Source organism: Mesoplodon densirostris, chromosome 1, assembly GCF_025265405.1.
Source record: "Mesoplodon densirostris isolate mMesDen1 chromosome 1, mMesDen1 primary haplotype, whole genome shotgun sequence".
In the NCBI taxonomy this organism is placed as follows: domain Eukaryota; kingdom Metazoa; phylum Chordata; class Mammalia; order Artiodactyla; family Ziphiidae; genus Mesoplodon; species Mesoplodon densirostris.
The window spans coordinates 85914979-85939540 of record NC_082661.1 but is presented as its reverse complement, the minus strand read 5'-3'; the positions used below and the strand labels follow the sequence as shown (position 1 = coordinate 85939540).

The 24562-nt window shown below is 37.9% G+C and overlaps 1 pseudogene; it reads left to right on the top strand.

Moving 5' to 3' along the window:
- Positions 1-7312: 7312 nt before the first annotated feature.
- LOC132483489 (oxysterol-binding protein-related protein 9-like) lies at positions 7313-9031 on the top strand (annotated as a pseudogene).
- The last annotated feature ends 15531 nt before the right edge of the window (positions 9032-24562 follow it).

Sequence of the window (24562 nt, the reverse complement as noted above, 5' to 3'; positions counted from 1 at the left end):
AATTACCTTAAATGTGAATGGATTAAATGCTCCAACCAAAAGACACAGGCTTGCTTAATGGATACAAAAACAAGACCCATATATATGCTGTCAACAAGAGACCCACTTCAGACCTAGGGACACATACAGACTGAAAGTGAGGGGATGGAAAAAGATATTCCATGCAAATGGAAATCAAAAGAAAGCTGGAGTAGCAATACTCATATTAGATAAAATAGACTTTAAAATAAAGAATGTTACAAGAGACAAGGAAAGACACTACATATGATCAAGGGACCAATCCAAGAAGAAGATATAGCAATTATAAACATATATGCACCCAACATAGGAGCACATCAATATATATGGCAAATGCTAACAGCTACAAAAGAGGAAATTAACAGTAACACAATAATAGTGTGGGACTTTAACACCTCACTTACACCAATGGACAGATCATCTAGACAGAAAATCAATAAGGAAACACATGCTTTAAATGAAACAATAGTCCAGATAGATTTAACTGATATTTATAGGATACTCCATCCAAAAACAGCAGTTTACACTTTCTTGTCAAGGGCACACGGATCCAAAACCTATGGGATGTAGCAAAAGAAGTTCTAAGAGGGAAGTTTGTTGCAATACAATCCTACCTCAAGAAACAAGAAAAATCTCAAATAAACAATCTAACCTTACACCTAAAGGAGCCAGAGAAAGAACAAACAAAATCCAAAGTTAGTGGAAGGAAAGAAATCATAAAGATCAGAGCAGAAATAAATGAAATAGAAACAAAGAAAAAATAGCATAGATCAATAAAGCTAAAAGCTGGTTCTTTGAGAAGATGAACAAAAATGATAAACATTTAGCCAGACTCATCAAGAAAAAGAGGGAGTGGACTCAAATCACTAAAATTAGAAATGAGAAAGGAGAAGTAACAACAGACACCACAGAAATACAAAGCATCGTAAGAGACTACTACAAGCAACTCCATGCCAATAAAATGGACAACCTGGAAGAAATGGACAAATTCTTAGAAAGGTATATAACCTTCCAAGAATGAACCAGGAAGAAATAGAAAATATGAACAGACCAATCAAAGTAATGAAATTGAAACTGTGATTGAAAATCTTCCAAGAGGGCTTCCCTGGTGGCACAGTGGTTGAGAGTCCACCTGCTGATGCAGGGGACACGGGTTCCTGCCCCGGACTGGGAAGATCCCACATGCCGTGGAGCGGCTAGGCCTGTGAGCCATGGCCACTGAGCCTGCAAGTCCGGAGCCTGTGCTCTGCAACGGGAGATGCCACAACAGTGAGAGGCCCACGTACCACAAAAAAAAAAAAAAAAAAAAAAAAAAAAAAAGACTCTTCCAAGAAACGAAAGTCCAGGACCAGATGGCTTCACAGGTGAATTCTATCAAACATTTAGAGAAGAGCTAACACCCATCCTTCTCAAACTCTTCCAAAAATTTTAAAGAAAGGAACACTCCCAAACTCATTCTATGAGGCCACCATCACCCTGATACCAAAACCAGACAAAGATACTACAAAGAAAGAAAATTACAGACCAATATCACCGATGAATATAGATGCAAAAATGCTCAACAAAATACTAGCAAACAGAATCCAACAACACATTAAAAGGATCATACACCACGATCAAGTGGGATTTATCCCAGGGATGCAAGGATTCTTCAATATACGCAAATCAATCAATGTGATACACCACATTAACAAATTGAAGAATAAAAACCACATGATCATCTCAATAGATGCAGAAAAAGCTTTTGACAAAATTCAACAGCCATTTATGATAAAAACTCTCCAGAAAGTGGGCAAAGAGGGAACCTACCTCAACATAATAAAGGCCATATACGACAAACCCACAAACATCATTCTCAATGGTGAAAAACTGAAAGCATTTCCTCTAAGATCAGGAACAAGACAAGGATTCCACTCTCACCACTATTATTCAACAAAGTTTTGGAAGTCCTAGCCATGGCAATCAGCAAAGAAAAAGAAATAAAAGGAATAAAAACTGGAAAAGAAGAAGTAAAACTGTCACTGTTTGCAGATGACATGATACTATACGTAGATAATCCTAAAGATGCCACCAGAAAACTACTAAAGCTAACCAATGAATCTGGTAAAGTTGCAGGATACAAAATTAATGCACAGAAATCTCTTGCATTCCTATACACTAACATCAAAAGATCAGAAAGAGAAATTAAGGAAACAATCCCATTCACCATTGAAACAAAAAGAATAAAATACCTAGGAGGTAAAAGACCTGTACTTAGAAAACTAAAAGACACTGATGAAAGAAATCGAAGATGAAACAAACAGATGGAGAGATATACCATGTTCTTGAATTGGAAGAATCAATATTGTGAAATGACTATACTACCCAAAGCAATCTACAGATTCAGTGCAATCCCTATCAAACTACCAATGGCATTCTTCACAGAATTAGAACCAAAAATTTTACACTTTGTATGGAAATACAAAAGACCCTGAATATACAAAGCAATCCTGAGGGAAAAAAAACGGAGCTGGAGGAATCAGACTCCCTGACTTCAGAGTATACTACAAAGCTACAGTAATCAAGACAATATGGTGCTGGCACAGAAACAGAAATATAGATCAATGGAACAGGATAGAAAGCCCGGAGATAAACACATACACCTATGGTCAACTAATCTATGACAGAGGAGGCAAGGATATACAATGGAGAAAAGACAGTCTCTTCAGTAAGTGGTGCTGGGAAAACTGGACAGCTACATGTAAAAGAATGAAATTAGAACACTCCCTAACACCCTACACAAAAATAAACTCAAAATGGATTAAAGACCTAAATGTAAGACCGGACACTATAAAACTCTTAGAGGAAAACATAGGAAGAACACTGTTTGACATAAATCACAGCAAGATCTTTTTGGATCAACCTCCCATAGTAATGGAAATAGAAATAAATAAATAAATAAATGGGACCTAATGAAACCTAAAAGCTTTTGCACGGCAAAGGAAACTATAAACAAGACAAAAAGACACCCCTCAGAATGGGAGAAAATAATTGCAAGTGAATCAACAGACAAAGGATTAATCTCCAAAATATATAGACAACTCACGCAGCTCAATATTGAAAAAATAAACAACCCGTGGCTTCCCTGGTGGAGCAGTGTTTAAGAATCCACCTGCCAAGGCAGGGGACCCAGGTTCAAGCCCTGGTCCAGGAAGATCCCACATGCCGCGGAGCAACTAAGCCCCCATGCCACAACTACTAAGCCTGCATTCTAGAGCCCACGATCCACAACTACTGAAGCTCACGCACCTAGAGCCCATGCTCCACAAGAGAAGCCACCACAATGAGAAGCCCACACAACACAATGAAGAGTAGCTCCCTCTCGCTGCAACTAAAAAAGAAAGCCTGCACGCAACAACAAACACCCAATGCAGCCATAAATAAATAAATAAATAAATAAATAAATAAACAAATAAATAAAACCCAATCCAAAAATGGGCAGAAGACCTAAATAGACATTTCTCTGAAGAAGACATACAGATGTCCAAGAGGCACATGAAAAGCTGCTCAACATCACTAATTATTTGAGAAATGCAAATCAAAACTACAATGAGGTATCACCTCACACCAGTTAGAATGGGCATCATCAGAAAATCTACAAATGCTGAAGAGGGTGTGGAGAAAAGGGAACCCTCTTGCACTGTTGGTGGGAATGTAAATTGATACAGCCACTATGGAGAACAGTATGGAGGTTTTTTAAAAAATTAAAAATAGAATTACCATATGACCCAGCAATCCCGCTACAGGGCATATATCCTGAGAAAACCATAATTCAGAAAGACACATGCACCCTAATGTTCATTGCAGCGCTATTTACAATAGCCAGGTCATGGAAGCAACCTAAATGCCCATTGACATATGAATGGATAAAGAAGATGTGGCACATATATACAATGGAATTTTACTCAGCTATGAAAGCGAACAAAATTGGGTCATTTGTAGAGACGTGGATGGATCTAGAGACTGTCATACAGAGTGTAGTAAGTCAGAAAGAGAAAAACAAATATCGTAGATTAATGCATATATGTGAAACCTAGAAAAATGGTACAGATGAACTGGTTTGCAGGGCAGAAATAGAGACACAGATGTGGGGAACAAATGTACGGACACCGAGGGTGGACAGCAGGGGTGGGGTGGTGGTGGTGGTGGTGGTGGGATGATTTGGGAGATGGGGATTGGCACATATACCCTAATATGTATAAAATAGATAACTAATAAGAACCTGCTGTATAAAAATCTAAAATAAAATAAAATAAAAAATAAAGCAGTGTGCAGATGGGGAAAAAACGGAGGCAATTTTCGGCCTCTGAGCTTCAAAATTAACTCTGGAAATACACAGGAGGCAATAGCTTTAAAGAAAAAGTTTTTATATCTCAAAAGGCCAGATGCTGAAGGAATCAAAGCATAAAGTTAATGCCAAAAAGAACATATTTGGAAGAATACATAAGATATAAGAGCAAATTTATGTTGCTCCAGTGATTTTAAAATATCCCTCTGAAATGGGGGTGAAGCTGAATTTGAGAATCATCAAGTATGAGAGGGTGATGTGGGCTCTGAGAAGAGGTAAACATGGGGCAAGAGAACCCCTATAGGTTTGGGGTCCCAAAGTAGGGGGCACTTGTACCCTACTTCCCATTATGAGCCCTGGAGGTGGCAGCCTTGCAGGACTCCCACCCCACAACATAATGTGCAAGCTTTAGCAGAGAGACAGCTAAGTGGATGACAGTGCTGGAGACAGAAACAGTTAGTTGGTCACAGTCCTAGTGTAGTGTGGTAGAGCAGGGCAACATTTTATAAGCCCCCAAAAGGGTGGAATTTAGAAGAGAAAGAGCTGGTGAAGAGACCTCAAATGACAGATGATGGGATTCTAGAAATAAACACAGGTATTACCCACAGAGAAGATAGGAAACTGGGATGTCCAGCATGTCATCATGGAGGGTTGACAGTGACCAGGAACTGTCATTGAACCACAGACCATGACATTTCAACAGATGCAAGCATGGATAGATGCCACATGAGGGCCAGGCTCTACCCATGGTACTCTGCCTTAGTGCTATGTAATCCTCCAGAACTGAGATGCAACCTGGGAGAAAGGCGAGAGGGAAAATACTGAACTGCTCAAGATTGAACGACCAATGGCCACAAAAAGGATTCTGAGGTGTCAGGAAAGTTCCATTACAGAGAATATATTTGTACTAAGATTGTCATTTCTGCACGTTTGTGGCCCAACATCTCATACTCACTTCACATATAAAAGTCTAACTTGAATAGATCAGCTGCTGTCTAACTAGATACAGGAAGCAGTCACTAAATTTCAAGATTACAGAGGGAAAGAGAAAGACTGACACCTGAGGAAGGAAGCGATGTTATTTCCAGTCTTGTAATGTAGTATTTTCCATAGTTACTTAACATATCAATATTTGCTTGTCTGATACAGGATTTGGCAATCCATGGTGCCTGGACCAAATCCAGCCTGTCAGCTGCCTATTTTATAAAGCCTGCCAATTAAAATTGTTTTAATATTTTCAAATGGTTGTAAACAAATCAAAAGAAAATCATATAAAATTCAAATTTCAATGTCTGGAAATAAAATTTTATTGGAAAATAGCCACACCTATTTGTTTGTGTAAAGTAGCTTTTGCACTACTATAGCAAAATTAAGTAGTTACAACAGACCATATGACCCTGACAGCCCAGTATTTTTGCCATCTATTCATTTACAGAATAAGTTTGACAACCCCAGATCTAGTAGCAAACTCCCCGGTTGAACAGTCAATAGAACTCAACTCATCAAATATGTTTGCTAGGATTCCCTGGCAGTTGGATATTAAATTAATCAAGCTGTTGCTTAATTTGAGTGAGTTATTGTATGTAAAAGCCTTAGGAGCAGAGTCTGACACATGGTAAGCACCATCTAAGTGATAGCTAGTCTTCTCATTTGTGATCTTGCATAATTTGAAATTGTACCTCTAGCTGCTGCTAGGATTTACTTCTATGGTTTCAATATTATTATTTTATTTTTTAAACTTGAAGAACCAAGTTTCTATTCAATTTGCTATCAGTTAAAGTAAAAAGTCATCTAAATGTTGCAAGTCAAACCAGTAAGTCAATCACCATGCCTTGTTTACTCTGAAATATGAACCTAAATTATGAAAAGATGTCACTACTGTTCCAATAGTGTTTCCAATAGAATGATAATAATAACAGTAGTTAGCATCTATTTCATGCCTTCCAAATGTTAAGCATTTTAAATGCATATTTTCACTTAACTCTAATGACATCCCCACAAGGTAGTGCCATTCCCCGTCTATAAATGGAAAACTTGGGCTCAGAAAGACGAAGGAACTTGCTCACAGTTGTGGTTCATAAGTGGCAGACCCAGATCCAAGTACTAGTCTAAATCTGTGGTCTCCCTCTAAACCGTATGGCTTTTTCTTTACAATTTCTAGCTTCGTGTATCATTCACTCCTCTACTTAGTCTTCTTTCGAGAAAAACTCCCATTAGCAAGCTAGTTAAGGAGAGCTAGAAGCCTAATTGGTGACCAGAAGCAAATTTAATTCTGTGAGCCAAGACCCTGTGTGGTAAGGAAATTCACAGCCATGCCCTCTTCAGCACCGCTTAATTGCCTCCTGTGGAAGCAGCAGTTGGCGGTGTCCATTGACTTCCTGCGGTGGCAGTTTGGAATACAGCAAAGATCATTTACTGGCTGAACCTGACCGGACTGACTGCACAGCAGCCCGGTGATCCAGCGGAGGCGGGAGAAGAGCGGGGGCTCAGAAGCGGCCCTCGGCTCCCTCCCCTGGAGGCACAGAGGGCAGGGGTCTTGGTGAAGGTCTTTCTTGACGGCTACTTGCGGAGGTGTGGATTCAGGATTTGTTCCTAGTGTCCAAGACTTTGATAAGAAACTTACAGAGGCTGATGCTTACCTACAAATCTTTTTTTTTTTTTTTTTTTTTTTTTTTTTTGCGGTACGCGGGCCTCTCACCGTTGTGGCCTCTCCTGTTGCGGAGCACAGGCTCCGGACGCGCTGGCTCAGCGGCCATGGCTCATGGGCCTAGCCGCTCCGCGGCATGTGGGATCTTCCCGGACCGGGGCATGAACCCGTGTCCCCTGTATCGGCAGGCGGACTCTCAACCACTGTGCCACCAGGGAAGCCCTTACCTACAAATCTTGATAGAACGGTTAAAGCTTTTTGATGACAATCTTTGAAACTGCAAAGATGATGAATGGAGAAAGAAAACTGAAACTCTCAAAGAGACAACAAATAGCATGGTGGAATCAATTAACGCTGTTGCTGCAGATCGCTAAAGACCAGTGTAATGTGGAGAAGCACGCAGATGGAATTATAAGTACTATTAATCCTGTAGATGAAATATATCAACCTAGACCCTTGGAACCTGTGATCAACACAATGCTTTCCCAGACTGTCTTACCTCCAGAACCTTCTCAGTTGTGTAAGTCAGAGCAGCATCCATCTTCTCTACCAGTTGGACCTTGTATTAGCTACCTTGGGACATCATCAGACTCCAACACCAAATAGTACAGGCAGTGGGCACTCACTACCTAGTAGCAGTCTAACTTCTCCAAGCCATGTCAACTTGTCTCCAAACACAGTCCCAGAGTTCTCTTACTATAGCAGTGAAGATGAATTCCATGATGTGGATGAATTCCATCAGAGTGGCTCATTCCAAAAGCACTTAATAGATTCCTCTGGATCTGCCTCAGTCTTGATACACAGCCGCTCAGGAAATAGTCTAAAGCACCCAGATACCACGGAATCACTTAATTCTTCCATGTCCAATGGAACAAGTGATGCTGACCTTTTCGATTCACATGATGATAGAGATGATGAAGGGGAGGCAGGGTCGGTGGAAGAGCACAAGAGAGTTATCATGCATCTGTTGTCACAGGTTAGGCTTGGAATGGATCTTATTAAGGTAGTTCTTCCAACATTTATTCTTGAAAGAAGATCTCTTTTAGAAATGTATGCAGACTTTTTGCACATCTGGACCTGTTTGTGAGTATTAGTGACCAGAAGGATGACGGAGATTGAATGGTTCAGGTTGTAAAATGATAACTCTCAGCCTTTCACGTAGGAAGGAAAGGATCGGTTGCCAAAAAGCCATACAACCCCATTTTGGGCAAGAACTTTCAGTGTCACTGGACATTACCAAAATGATACTGAAGAGAACTAGTTTCAGAAGGACCAGTTCCCTGGGTTTCCAAGAATAGCGTAACATTCGTGGCTGAGCAGGTTTCCCATCATCCACCCATTTCAGCCTTTTATGATGAGTGTTTTAACAAAAAGATACAATTCAATGCTCATATCTGGACCAAATCAAAATTCCTTGGGATGTCAACTGGGGTGTACAACATAGGACAGGGCTGTGTCTCGTGTCTAGACCATGCTGAACATTACATTCTCACATTTCCCAATGGTTATGGAAGGTCTATCCTCACAGTGCCCTGGGTGGAACTAGGTGGAGAATGCAATATTAATTGTTCCAAAACTGGCTATAGTGCCAATATCATCTCCCACACTAAACCTTTCTATGGGGGCAAGAAGCATGGAATTTCTGCTGAGATTTTTTCTCCAAATGACAAGAAATCTTTCTGCTCAATTGAAGGTGAATAGAATGGTGTAATGTATGCAAAATACTCAACAAGGGAAAATATCTGTCTTTTATAGATAACAAGAAGTGGCCTATAATCAAGAAGAAAGTGCGGAAGTTGGAAGATGAGAATGAGTATGAATCCCGCTGCCTTTGGAAGGATGTCACCTTCAACTTAAAAATCAGAGACATTGATGCAGCAACTGAAGCCAAGCATAGACTTGAAGAAAGACAAAGAGCAGAAGCCCAAGAAAGGAAGGAAAAGGAAATTCAATGGGAGACAAGGTTATTTCATGAAGATGGAGAACGCAGGGTTTATGATGAACCATTACTGAAATGTCTCAGTGCTGTGAAGCATTAGGTTGGGAAATGCAAAATTTGCTCCTGGTGACCAGGGCAGAGGCAGAATGAAGTAACAAGCTTCCTTTGGGAGAACCTATTCACTCCCTTCTTATTGCAGTGGTTCCTATCTTCCTTTCTGATGCAGACTTTCTGATGCAGATGAACAATTGAAGCAGGAAAAGCTTCCCTTTTTCCTGTTCTGTGGCAGTTCCAATGTTGACTTTGGTCTTGAGAAAAACTTCAGGTTTTGAAAACAAGATGACTGCTCCTTTTCCAAACCCCACGTTATAAATCCCAGTCTCAGACTCTGCACTCTAATATTGCTGTTGAGATATACAACATCTGTTTCCTAGTTCATATAATCTTGGGTTTTATATATACATATATACAATATAGGTGATGCCAGATTTTTCATAAATACATCATCTACTGTAAATATTGGTTCCTCTGAGTTGTTTTAGAAAATTTAGCACAACATATTAAAATCACATGTTAGGAAATTTCATGGTCTCACCTCCAATAACTTTTATTTTGGAATTGAACTATTATTAAATTGTATGTAACTCTGGACTACAGTTTAATTATACTCAGAGCTTCTTAAGGCTTCATAAAGTAATTTTTCCAACAACAACGACAAAAAGATGCACTTACTGATTTGTCTTGTGACATCCAGACACAATTTTCTTGACCTTTGCTTGCCAGAAAGGTGCCATGACTGTTGTTCTTTCCAAGAGGATAACGTGACTGAAAAGATTAGTGAACCCTCACACCCCTTGACTTTAACAGGGAAGCTGCCTATTCTTTGCTGGACATTTTGATTTTCATAACCTCATCTCTTTGATCCCCAATAAGTATATTCTGGGCATGATAGGCTTCAATATTGTCTTCAAAAGTTCACTATTTAAAACCTGAAGATAACATAATAGTTTCAACCTAATTTTCTAAATTAGCTAATTTATTAGCCCATCTGAGAGTATATTCAACTGATAACTATTTTCTTCCCTCACACATACTGCCTCAAATTGAATTTGCCAGTCTCTGGTGGTGTGTTAGGGACTTTTCTCTCTGCCAAACTGAGATTTTTTTTTAAGGTGTTGATTAATAACCACCCCATGTTTGAGGCTTTATAATACCCCACACAATTGTTGCTTGATAAACCTTTCTTGGCTGCCTTGGAACTTTTTTATGATCTTTCCAAATACGTTTAAACAATTTGATTCATTTCAGCCTAAAGTTGAACAACAAAGTCATGTGCTAAGCAGACACAAAATGACGAAGATATCATCCCTGTCCTGGGGGTGCTTTACTAGTCAGAATGGTACTAAGGTAAAGACTCAGTGCTTGCCCTCGAATATACTGAGTATATGAGTTGAATTGTGCCCCCCCCAAGACATGTTAATATCCTAACCCCTGGTACCTGGGAAAGTGATCCTATTTGTAAGTAGGGGTTTTGCAGATGTAATCAATATAAGATGAAGTCATTAGGGTGAACACTAATTCAATATGACTGGTGTCCCTATGAGAAGAGGAAAGTTTAGACACACACACAGGGAGAACACTACGTGAAGACAGAGGCAGAGATTGGAGTTCTGCTGCCACTAACCAAGGCACCCCTGGAGCTGCAAAGAGCTGGAAGAGGCAAGGAAGGAGCCTCCGCTAGAAGCTTTGCAGGGAGCATGACCCTGCTGATACCTTGATTTTGGACTTCTAGGCTCCAGAACTGTGAAAGAATAAGTTTCTGCAGTTTTAAGGCACCCAGTTTGTGGCACTTTGTTATGGAAGCCCTAGGAAACTAATGTCGTGGATATACAAGTCCTATACACAAATGACTATGGCAAAAAGTGAGGGTGCAGAATCCTAAAAGCAGTATAAAAATGTGAGAAGACTCAGAATTGGGAATCAAGAAAAGTTTCCTGGGGCAAAAACACAAGGTCTAGATATGTAGGAACAGTAAGGTTGGGACATCTGGAAAGGGGGAGCAGGGCTTTCTAGATAAGGCCTTCAATTGCATGGATATTGGATAGCAAAGGGATAGATAAGAGACCTTCAATTGCATGGATATTGGATAGCAAAGAGGAGAAGCACAGGATGATGAGGGAAAAGGAGACCTGAATAGGTAAGCTAGAAGGACATTTGGGACTAGATGGGTGTGAAGGGTTTGAATACCAGACTGTGGAGTTTGCTCTTAAGGAAATAAACCATTGAAGGCCTTTGAGGAGGTGAGTGATAACACTAGGACTCTGTTAAAAAAAAAAAAAAACTACTCACTTTTTGTAGGATAGGTTGAAGAGGAGAAAGATTTGGAGGCAAGGTGACCAGTTAATAGGCTATTACAGTAGCCTAGGATACAGGCAATGAGGAATTGATCTGTCAATAGGATAGTTGTAATGATAATTGAAAGGAAAAGAAATATGAATGAATCACAGAGGTACAATGGATATCACTGGACTACTAACTTAGACTTGGGAGATGAGGAACAGGCAAGAATTATATCTGTTCTCTCTTGCCACAATAATCCTATGTAACAAAACCTTAGTGACATACAACAACAAACTTTATTTTTGCTCATGTGTTTATGGGTTGGCTGGATAGGCCCACTATCTGAGTTGGGCTGGTGGAGGAGAAGAAGTCCTGATTCAGGTATCTACTGACCTTGGCCAGGCTCTCATACATCTGGGGCCCTAGCTGGGACAACAGGGCTGACTTGCTCTTTCAGTGTCTCATCCTCTAGCAGGCTGGCACAGGCATGTCCTCAAGGTGAAGGCAAAGAAGCAAGAGCGTGAGCAGAAATGTGCAGTATGTTTTAAGACTCTATTTGCATCCTATTGGTCTCATTGGCCAAAGAAAATTACATGATGAAGCCCATGTTCAGAGTGGGAGGGGACCACAAAGTTACAGAGCAAAGGATATTGATAAAGGGAGGCCATTAATTGGGGCCATTAATGCAATCAGTCTGCTATAGGAGTTCAAAATGATTTCAAAGTTTTGTGGGAGGAATAATAAAACTGTTGTCCTAATAAAGTCCTAGCCTTCCTTCAAAACTCAATTCAAGCATCACTTCTGTAAAATCTTGCCCACGGCTCCTCTGGGTTATCACTGCTTCTTATATTTCTGTTATTTAAATGACCATGCAGTATATTTGCCTGTTTTTGTGTCTGCTTCCTTATACTGAGTTGTGTCTCCTCGATGTCATAGGCCATACTGCTCTGCAGTCTCAAGGTCTAGGTTCAAATGCTAGCTCCATACCTTCCTATCAAGTTACTCTCTGGGTGTCTCTATCTGTAAAAGGGGAATACAAGCAATGCCAACCATAGTCGTTGGTGTGAGAATGATACAAAGTAATGTGTGAAAAGCCCAAGAAATGTTAATGATTGTTAGGATTATATGTCATTATTTTATTTTCATTGATAAATGCTCTGTGCAGTTCTTAACGTATAAAAGTCATTTTTAAGTCTTTTGAATAAATTAATTAACTAACAGATGAAATCTATGGGATGAAGTGGGTGCTACTGAACATGAAAGACAACAGGGGGATATTTCATGGAATGGGCACTAAAGAGGCAAAAGGGGATAGAATTAAGAGAATCAAAGGAAAAGCTAGCCTGGAAAGAGAAAGGACTTTTTGCCTAAATATATGTATTTTGAAAGTCTTCCTTGAAAATCAAGCATTTTAACTAGGCACTGTTATCGTTTTGGTTCTTGATCTTGTTTTTTTTGCTGTTTTAATATGGTTAAAGGTACACAGGGCACATCAGATGGGACTTTCTCTAGTTCATTGAGGAGCAAGGAAAACCTACCTATCATATCCCGATAGCATGTTTGTTTTACCTTCTAAATGTAATGGGACATAGACAGTATTTATAAAGGTCACAGGCTGTTTCTTAATAAACATGCATCATTTGCAATATAAAGAGAAGAATTACATCTTTACAGATATTAAAAGACAGCCTCTTCACCAGGTTTTACAAAATACAGCAGATAACTGCTTTGCTTGTCTTGTTCAAACAGTCGCTTTCTTGACTTGACAGTTGGGGCACAAGTATATTTATGCCCCCATGTAATCAGTCCACACTGCTTAAAACTAGATGAGGAGTAAATAAAGAGCAATATACTTAATAATGACCTGCTAGGGATAATAAAATTTAACACAGTACATGAACTGTCAAGGTGTCAGAGTCATGTGTTAAAAAGCAGTATCTAAAATTAAAAAAAAAAAAAATCTAGTTATTAGTATCCAGGAAAAGAGCACTGGGAGAATGGGAAGCCATACTGTACTTTCATAGTCTTCATATTTTAGAATAGGATTCCTATCAGAGTTAAATGTATGCCATTTCAGAATTAAGAATAAGAGAAAGTTAGAGTTGAATAGGAAATTAAAGATTCCTTTCATTTGTCAGATGAATAGTGTTAGAGACGCCAGGGAATTTGCCCAAGGACATGAAGAGGAAGAGCCAGGTAGGATTGTGCTGGTTCACTGGTTTAAGGCCAGCATTGAGAAGTATCTGGTGTTCAGTAAGTACTTACCCAGAGAATAACCGACTAAATAAAAATGCTTGATTGAAACTCTTGTATTCTGACTTATAGCTCAAACATTAAACATAATTGTGGCTTTCTATTTTGAATGAGAAATTATAAAGAATATGTAATATGCCATCATTTTAAACAAGAAATTGTTTGTATTTCTCTTTAAAAATGCTCTTTAATATTTATCTTAACAATGTCTAAGAAAGAAGCTAAAACAGGAAAGTACAATATTGAACTCAAGGATAATTGGAGCTACCAAAAAGGATCATTTTAAGTGAGCTCACCTAAAATGAAAATGAATAATTTTGTATTACATTATGAAAAGAGATCAATTATCTTTTAGTCTTGAAAACTGAAACTATGAATCATGAAAATAAGTTGATTTAATTTGTATCTTTACAGTTCTTGTTATAATTGAAATTTTGCACTAATTTTTAGAAGAAATCAACAATGAATCAAGTGTTCACTGGTTTGTGTAAGAAATATTTTTTCTAAGAAAACTGTGCTATGGCACATTCTACCCTTCAAATTTGAATTTCATATCACAGATGCAAAGAGGCTCATTTTTGTTTTCCACATTCACCCTTTAATCTTTTGATTTTCAAATCATTCCCTATCGAAAGCCCATAATGTACAGACCATGTTGCTTCTCTCCTCTGATCTGAGCCTCACATTTAACTGGCCACATATGTATGAGAGTCAAGCAGTTTTCCCAGGTAACTTTGTAAAGCTTGACTCTTGCACTTTCACTCTTCAATCAAACTGAATTGTATTGTTGGATAACATAAGCACCTGATAATCTTCAAGGCACTGACTGATCATATGACAAGATGCTGACTGACATCCATACCGGTGTTACAAAAGGAGGGATATTCGAGTGGGCATTGATTTTCTTGGTGCTTAGTTACTAATTAATATTTTTGTATTTTGACAATTTGTCCTCCTTAACACAACATGATTGTCTATTTTCAGATAACAAATTAATAAGTGGATAATATTTTTGAGCATGTATATAAATTATATAATGTTTTTTATATAAAGTTCCAGGGAATAAATTTGTTGTGTCCAAAATATCATAGACATCATATTCAAATGGAATTTTCTGAGAAGCATTACTTTTGTTTTGTTTTTTTTGTTCTTTTTGCGGTACGCGGGCCTCTCACTGCTGTGGCCTCTCCCATTCCGGAGCACAGGCTCCGGACGCGCAGGCTCAGCGGCCATGGCTCACGGGCCCAGCCGCTCCGTGGCATGTGGGATCCTCCCGGACTGGGGCACGAACCCATGTCCTCTGCATCGGCAGGCGGACCCTCAACCACTGCACCACCAGGGAAGCCCAGAAGCATTACTTTTGGAATTATCTTAGAATGATAATCCTGCCTCACTTCAACATCTATAAGCACAACTGTCTAAAGTCTATTATCTCTACCACACCTGACTTCTCAAGATTCACCCATCAAATTAGTTTTTACAGAAAGTCTCCACTTTGCCAATTAAACGAAGTTTAGACTCCCTAAGAAAAGAACAATTTAAACTTAAGGAACATGACATTTCTTCCATCAGGCTCTAAGAATAAAGCTTCCTCCACCTATTTTCAGTTTTGACTTCACTTTCTGAAGGTTTGAAAGTGATTTCACCAACAGATGTGTACTCATTGACACTGCCTTTTTGGGTGAGATAAAAGTTATACTATGTAGTTTTTACTAATATTTATATACTTTATATAAGATTATGTATATTAGCTTCCTGCCCTAAACTACAGTTTAAAAATGACAGGCTGACTTTTTAACAGTAGGAATCATAAGCCTTCAAATATCTTAAATGACTCCATAGTACTTACGTATATCTTGACTTAATTTATTATAGCCAAAACAAACATAGACTGTAAGTTGAATAAAATAACCTTTCCCCCTTCCTTATATAACTTATCTAGTTGTATAACTTACAGAGAAAGACAACATTACAAGAGTCCTAGTTCATGATTTATTCAAATACTAAGAACCTTAATCCTAACAGCAAGAAATGCAAATCCTTGTGATTATTCTCTATTCAGTACAGGGAAAAAATACTTTCTGACCAGTCTATTTTGTATGAATGCTGATAATACAGTTTCATTTATCTTTCCACATAAGTTTCAATATAAGTATTCTGAAAGCCTTTAAAAAATTAGTATACATGCTATAAAAATGCTTGACTGGACACACAACATTTTTACATTGGCAATAATATTTGATGAGCTTTCTCATAAATATGAAGAACCAGTCTCTTATTTCAACTTAATTTAACTGCAATCCAGCAAGTATTTATTAAGCACCTGCCTCAAGGTAGCAATTGTGGAGATGTAAAAGATTATAAGATTTATTTTCTCCCTCAGATTATAATCTGTGGAGGAAATAATGTTTACAGATCTGAAACTATCACAGGCTTAAGAGATGAATTATAGTTGGCTCAAAATTGAGTGACACCCCCCCCATAGACAGCTACTTAGGTGCCCTTTTAATATTTAAATATAATAACTTTGCTTTTTCTCATGTGCTATGAAAAACCCAGGAACCACTCCAATAGCTGAGAATTATTGGTGAGGCATTTCCCCTAGTGTCCTTTTTTTTTTTTTACATCTTTATAACAAAGTGAATCAGTTATACATATACCTATGTTCCCATACCTCCTCCCTCTTGCGTCTCCCTCCCTCCCACCCTCCCTATCCCACCCCTTTAGGTGGTCACAAAGCACAGAGCTGATCTCCCTGTGCTATGCGGCTGCTTCCCACTAGCTATCTATTTTACGTTTGGTAGTGTATATATGTCCATGCCACTCCCTCACTTTGTCACAGCTTACCCTTCCCCCTGTCCTTTTGCTTCAGTTTTCTGATTCTATTCTTTAGTAGTTTACAATTGGCATCTCACTCTGTAGCTGCTGCCCTTGGTCTGCACAGCTTTGCTCCCCACTGGCCATTGCTCTGATCCCTTCACTCCTCCAGAATACCATTGACACAGGATGAGGTTTATTTAAGATTTGGCATAGTGGAAGGAGCAGCTTTCAGCATAGGACAGACATTAATTTAAAACTAAATGCTTATATTCTTCAGCCTGTCCCAGACGTGGGTAACTGCCCATCGTCTATGCTTCCCTAGAGATATTACCTTAGCTATATTTTCTCAGGCTCCCCTGTCACCTCTTCTTCTCCAGTATTTCCAAGCTTCCTCCCCTCTCTCATACACGATCTCAGGTAATCCATATTTCTGCTCTTTAATTTGAAGAATCTGGCACTCCTTCAGTAATCCATGTTACAGGGAAGCTTCACTATTCCTAAAGAGTCTATTGGGTTTTCTTCCCTAAAAAAAGAATCATCTCCCCTTATATGAAAATTCCACTTGTCTAGTATATGAAAAGTGGTTGTAGTCAGTTCTTGCTTTGCATATAATTTTTTATCTTCATAATTACATGAGCAAGTGAGAATCAGTAAGAAAGAGCTCTCCTCAGGCTGACTTGTCCATAAGGCTTCATGGAGGAAATGGGAATTGGGCCAGATCAAAGGGTCATTGGTATTTGAGTAGATTGAAAAGAGGAAGGTATTCCTACACAGCAGAACAAACAAATAAGGGTTGAGATAGGGAATTGTGCCCGATTCATGTGGGAGAGTGAGAGGAGAGTTACTTAACTAGAAATTGAGACATGGTGAATAGTAGAATATGAACTCAGAGAAATAGTTTGGTAACTAATTATAGCATAAACTAGAGAGCAAGAAAAAAAATTAAACTTGGAACAATAGAAAACAAGAAATAGAGGCTTTGTGGGATTCCTTAACAGAAGTGTGACATATGGTAAATAAACATTTGGAGAAGGTGAGTCGTGATGTAACAGAGATGGGTTGATGGTATGAGAGCCTGGAGGCAGAGACGTCAGTTTGTATGACATGGCAGTAACTGTGAGGGGAGGCTGAGGACATGAGCCAGCCTGGTGATACTGGAAGGGAGGAGGCTTGTGAGAAATGAGAAATAATGCAGAGGATCCACCCTGCTTAGGCTTAAGGCTGCTGACCAGTAACACAGCCCCCATGCATGTAGCAATGAGCTGGGACAGGGAAGTGAAGAGGAGAGTAGGAGATATTTACCCTCCAAACTACAGGGGTTGTATCAAAGCTACAAGTTAGTGGTAATTTTCTACTCAGGTTGCCTCTCAAGATTTTTCCTTTGTTATCTCTCCAAACTTATGTAACACTGTTTGCTAATATAATTATGGATAATTTAAAAATATGCATGTATTTTAATCTTTTACAAACAATTTTTGTTATTTTTTATAACAAAGGTAATGAATGTTGATGGAAGAAAATGTATAAAAGAAACATAAAATCAAAACATTAATGATCCACCATCTATAGATATACCCTGCTAATATTCTGCCGTTAAATATACTGTATTTTTAACAGATTAATGCGTAACACATCAAAGTCAATTTTGTCTTCTGCATAGTTCATATTGCTTTCTAAACTATGGCTTCTAAAATTTTTTTAAAGGACAAGTTTATTAAGCTTTCTGTCTTTTGTTTTCCCCATTTAAACCAATAAAGAAAAGAACACTTGGCACTAGTATTGCCAGGGTACAATGTTTAAAGAAGGGAAACTGGGAAGACAAAGCAAGTTTCTGAGAAAGAGCTTCATTAACAGAAATGTGTTTCAGGTTTTGTGATTCCCCTCTTTTTGGCCCATGACATTAACCTTCTCAGAAACTTTATGTTTTCAAATGATTCATGTTTTATAAAGATAAGCATTGGGAAAGTACCTTGAAGGCAAAAAAGATATCTTGTACGCTGAATTCACACTGACCTCAAGATCCATAAATATTTGGTTTTTAGGCACTAGATTCTGAAGAGAGGTTTCTACTCTGCTACTTAAGTAGCCAGGAATGAAAAAAACATAATAAAATAACACTGTTTGAAACCAAAGACAACAGAATATTCTGGGACATCATTTATTTTGTTTAGTAACTCTAGCTATAGAAAACTCAGCAAATCCTACAGAGAACTATTCCTTAGAACAGAAAACTATTTTCTGGCCATAAATGATGACATTATTTCTAAAGAGGAAGGACTTGCCCTATCTTCTAAGGGTTCTAAACGTAGCCAAAAGTCAATTTAAAACTCTTCTATAAGTTATAATGTTTTTAACAGTATAACCATTGCTTTTCTAGTCTCAGGTTTGACAATAAGACATATTTCTTACTTTCAAAAGTTGTATAGACCTTCACAATTTCCTGGAAATAAGATGTCTAGGAAGAAAGAATGAGCTAACTTGGTAAAGTAACTTGGGGATTTGAGACAAGATCTGGTGCGTATTTGTCAATGACTAGTGTGTTGCCCTTACGAAGGTCATTTAATCTCTCTATATTTGGAACTTGATGTTAATATGCTTTCAACCATTCTTCTCATTTAGCTAAGCCATTACTTACATGGAATACTAGAAAAAATCAAAGCAACAATGGTTTTTAAGCACAGAGCATGTAAAAGACTGTCTACATGCTAAGCATAGTTACCCAACCCTCACACAGGGAAGTCAAGCTGTTCAACCCACAGGATGGCTTCACTTCGCACATTTGAAGAGGAAAACAAAATAGCCACACATTTTTGGCCTTTTCAGTACTCAAAAATGCTTAGGAGCAACTTTAACTGAGTGATACTATGGATAAATTGCCTCAAACAATTTCACTTCTTAGAAAGAGGAAGAATAGGTCAAAGCAACGCACACATAGTTCTGCATGAATATCCATTGACACTTTCAAATTGTAAAGAACTTTCAAGGCATTATCCTGAGCCTCCTATTTACCTTCCCTTCCCTTAAAAAGGCTTATGACCCCAGTACTTTGTACCATGCAGTGCTTTTATTTCCATGAGTTGAAGAGGGCACCCATCCTAGAATATATTCTACCCAGACAGGGAGGTCAGAGGATAGGCAAAAAGAACTAGCTGTAAATTCGTTATCTGGTTCTGTGACTTCCAGTATGGCGTTAAAATTCAACTTTCTATTCTCAGGCAATACCACTATTCAGAGTTGTACCCTATCAACTTACAGTTTGAGAAGAGGGCCACTTATTGTTCATACATTGTGAAAGGAAACAAAAGCTAGGTCACCAGAGGGCAATTGGTCTTTTTTTTTTTTTGCGGTACGCGGGACTCTCACTGTTGTGGTCTCTCCCGTTGCGGAGCACAGGCTCTGGACGCGCAGGCTCAGCGGCCATGGCTCACGGGCCCAGCCGCTCCGTAGCATGTGGGATCTTCCCAGACCGGGGCACGAACCCGTGTCCCCTGCATCGGCAGGCGGACTCTCAACTACTGGGCCACCAGGGAAGCCTAATCGGTCTATTCTTATTCTCTGATAAGCAACGAACATTTATCGAGCACCCACTATATGCCCAGTACTGTGCTTGGCCCTGCTGGGAAAACATAAAGATTCGTTAGGTCTCTTTCCTCAAGAACTTTCATTTAGTTAAGAGAAAAGATGAAAATACATCACATAGGGGCTGCTTAGCAGACAAAATGAGGTCCAGTGGACCAGCAGCCTCAGTTCACCTGAGGCTAGCTAGAAATATGGACTCTCTGGCGCTGCCCTAGCCCTATTGACTTGGAAACTGCACCTGAATAAGATCCCCAGCTGATGCACATGAAAGTGTGAGAAGTGGTGACAAACAGAACAATGTTTTCTCGCCCCACAAATCTATGCCACAACATTAGAAGTGGCCACTGGCCCAACCGCACGCTGAGACTATGAATGGGCACGTTCTTGGAGGGCAAGGAATCATTTAAATGAAATATGCCTAGAAAGCTGGAGAGACATAGACAGGCTTAGCAAAGAGGCTGTTGTTCATTTTTAGTCCTACCAGTGTACAGAAAAACAAAAAAGCTCATTATTTTATTTAGCTTGCTATCGGTAAACCTCTAAAAGGTAAAAAGGACTTCTTCAAAGGGAAAAAAAATCTATTGTCTAACATTTATTTACATTAATTTACTAGGCTAAAGAAGATAGTACCTGGAGGTTATTCAACTCTATTTATAAAAGATTTTGTGATTTAGATTAAGATTCTTGTCTCCTTATTTTTTTCTGGAATTAGCATACCTCTAGAACAGATCAACAAAAAATGATATATCAGGAAGGATTTTACTCAAAGGACATTTCACTTTGTATGTAAGGGGGGAAAAAGTGTTAGGTTGAGTTGTAGAAGGCTAAAGCATGGAATTTAAGTACATCCTAAGTAATATAATATCAAAGCACTTTCATATTTATTTGAAATCAACAAAAGATAATTTTTTTACTCAATAAGGAAAAACTTAAAATCAATTCAAAAGTGATGACTGACATTGCTATAAAACATACAACATTTGCTTTGTGTCACTGGACCATGAAGAACACCTAAGAATTTTTAGTGATTACTAAATTGCTCTTCACAGTAATGATTACACTTTGTACTATATTGTGCAATTAGGTCGGTGTATAATTATTATACATTACCATCGTATTACTATTCTTATACATTCGTTCTTTACTCTTTCAGATAGCTTAAAGAATCAACGACACTCCTTGAAGCTAAAATAGATTTCATTTACATTAATGAAGATTTTGATTAGTTAATGGAAAATAATTCCATGTAAGTTTCTGTATTGAATTACCCCTTACAGTTTTTTCACATGGCTCTCTACTCTTTGTTTGATATTAGCATTTATAATGTGAAATATAGTTCAAAAGGAGAAGTAATGTGTTCTTATTTCTTCTTTTCTGACTCCATTTAAATGCAGGATTAATCACATTAATCACCAAGTGTGATTTCTGAAAGTCACATTTGGTCACTGAAGAACGATTTTTTCTCCTTCTTTGTGGACCTCAATTCCCAATAGTGATTAAATCTTAATATTAACTATGAGAAGGAAAATATAGCTGTGACCCTAAAAGAAATTTAAAATATTCTGTATCCAGTATTTCTGTATTAATTTCTGTATTAATAAATTTTTAAGAACACTGCAAAGACATTTGCTTCCATCTAAAGTATTTGTCTTCTTTAGCCTGATGCTGTGGGATACAGGTTAAAAGAGTCTGAAATAACTATGTAAATTTATGGCCAATATATTTTCAGTCTGGAGAGTTTTTTGTGCTGTTGCTCTACTTGCTTGTTTTTCTCTTTTAATAAGTTATCACTAAAGTATTAGGTGGTTCTAAAATGCAAATACTTTTGAAAATAACTATGTAAGTATATATAGGGAGAAATATAAAATATAGACAATAAATGTATATAAATACAATAAATGTATATAATATAAAATGTATAAATTTATATAAAATGTCAAATATTAAGACATTTATTTCCAGATTATAAAGTTTTGGTTTGTCATATACCTTAATTAGATACAAAAATATTTCTTCTTAAAGTAATACATTTATTATAAAAACACAACTTGGATTTCATGGTCATTATGGTTCACAATTTGAGACACATAAAAATTATTTTTAATAGGGTGAGTAGTTTCTATTTTCTCAAACTCTCCAACACTTATTTCATAATCATATCCCCATAGTTATAACTATCTTTGATTACAAACAGAACTATTTTAACATTATGTGATATGTATGAAAGAATAAATATCTCATCTTTTCAGTATGAGGTAGCCGGTCTGTGGGCTTCATACAGACTTATGAAAATGTTAGTGACCAAAATAAGGAAAGCTTAAATCAGTAGTTCACTGATTTTTCAAGTCTCATAACAGGAATGAATAAATTAGACAATGTCAATTTATGAAAATGAAATAAAAAATAAAAAATCATAAAAGAAAGAAAAATAGTACTGCAATGAAGCCAGGATCAGGTAAACAAGAAAATTCTTAGAATAATAGACTCCATGCTGAAGTTTCCTGTTCATTTTCTTAATGTTTATTCAGGAATCATAGCCAGAGTTTTTCCATACATAATTTTTTGTGAGTGAAAATCTAAATCTTCATGGAAGGTCTACATATTCTTTAAAATAGTGCCCTGCCATTAGAGACTTCTACAATGATGGATGAGAAAAATGGCATTCTGAAGACCTAATGAATACCCATATGGAGCCACAAGACAGCCTCATCTGCTTTATAAAACTCAGGGTAAATTCTCTGTAAAACTATCATCATGTAACCAACAGAACATTGCTAATACTCCTGTTCCTTTGGTTAAATGTTTGTGTGAGAATCCACTCAAACACATGAGAAAGAAGAACAATGTGATACCACCTTGTCCTATGGTGTGGTATATAAAAGGTTCTTTTCTAGAATACAAACTAAATGGTATTTTCTCTACAACTCAGTTAATTTCAGAACATATTATATACAAAGTACCTACTATGTGAAAAGTACAAGGCATTGTGTTCAGTCCTGCAAGACAGGAGGATATAACAATTCAAACGTGACACAACTGGATAATAAGATTGCACCTCATAAAGGCATAAGTAGCATAGTTACTCTAGTATACTCCACCCCCCACAAAAAAGTGCCATGAGAAAGATTTAAACAAGGGGTAGATATAAAAAAGAGAGAGATAATTTCTTAATAGAGAATGCTGAGGGAGAAGACATTTGATCTATATATCAGTTATGTTTTCAAGCTTCATATTCAGTCACACATTAAAAAAAAATAACCAAAAAAAATTGTTACCAGCTTAGTTTCATGGTTTTTGGTCATCACAACTCATTGGCATTTGCTGGGATGTCAAAAATTCCCCCATGGTCTCTCTCTCATCAGTGCCGCATTCACTGTCCACATCATCCCCATCCTTAGGCATCTTTCATAACCCCTCCATGTGTGAGGGGGACTCTGGACTCTTGGGACTATCCCAGCCCTCTCTGCTTAGACCCAATGATCTGCCTCCTAAGATTCCCAATGAGAAGTGGGAAAATTATCTTAAAACTTCTCCCTCTATGTTTTGGAGTCTCCTAAATTTTCTGCAGTTATTATCATCTCTCTCCAATGGAGTATACTACCTTGGAGTGGAAAGATTTGATGGCAAAGATCCTCGGAGTGAGTGCAAATGGATAGTTTGCTGAGAAATGGCTATGATTTTGCCACGCTGAGATGACAGAATGAAGTAGCCCCTTCAGACTGCAGATAGGTAACTGCAGTTAGGTAGAGGTCAGGAAGGCATCTGAGATGACTCTACCAATTACCCCACCCATAATGAAGTCATGACAGAACAACATGGTAGAACAGTCATTCCCTCATTCATTCTTCCATGAACACAGTACATCTATCCTATGCTTTTATCCAGGTACTTGTCTTTTTGAGGTCAAGCCTGATTCATCTCTGAATCCTCAGCACCTAGCTGAGTCCCTGACTTAATCTAGGTTTTTCATGAATTAATTAATTAGTTAGTTAACTACTATAAAAGGAGTTCAGGAATGTATATTGAATGATGGTACTAAGGAGTAAATCACTGAATACTTGGAAGGAAGGATTAAAGGAAGGTTACACAGTTCTGATAATTTCACTTGTAGACTGTCTTATTTCATTTGACCATGTCACCAAAAAATTATGCTGAGAAGTTTTCACCCTGAATAAGTGCAGAACACATAATGGACGCTGACTTCACTGATCTTGGGCCTTAAAAAGTATAAAAGCCATATGATAATATTAAGTCCATGTGAATTAGTAAACAGTAACATTTAAATATATGACAATTTTTCTGGAATTAACAGTGAATGGGCTCTTAAAAGTTTCACTTATAATGGACTGTTCCTTATGCATACATAGGTACAACCAAGAGTTAATGTTTAAAAAGAACTTAACCATTGATGAGTTCATGTGCTCACCTACTCAAAAAAAGCAACCAGATTTCTCACTATTTATGAGATAAGTACCACTGAAGCACTTAAAGACCACTGCTACAGAATATGGCCTAGACTCTTCCACTGCTCCTATAAAACATACTTTTTGATAAATCAAACATACTTTACACATTGCATTTCTCTATCACTGTATGTTTGTTCATGGCTCTCCCCCGCTATTTTCCCTTTACTGAAACT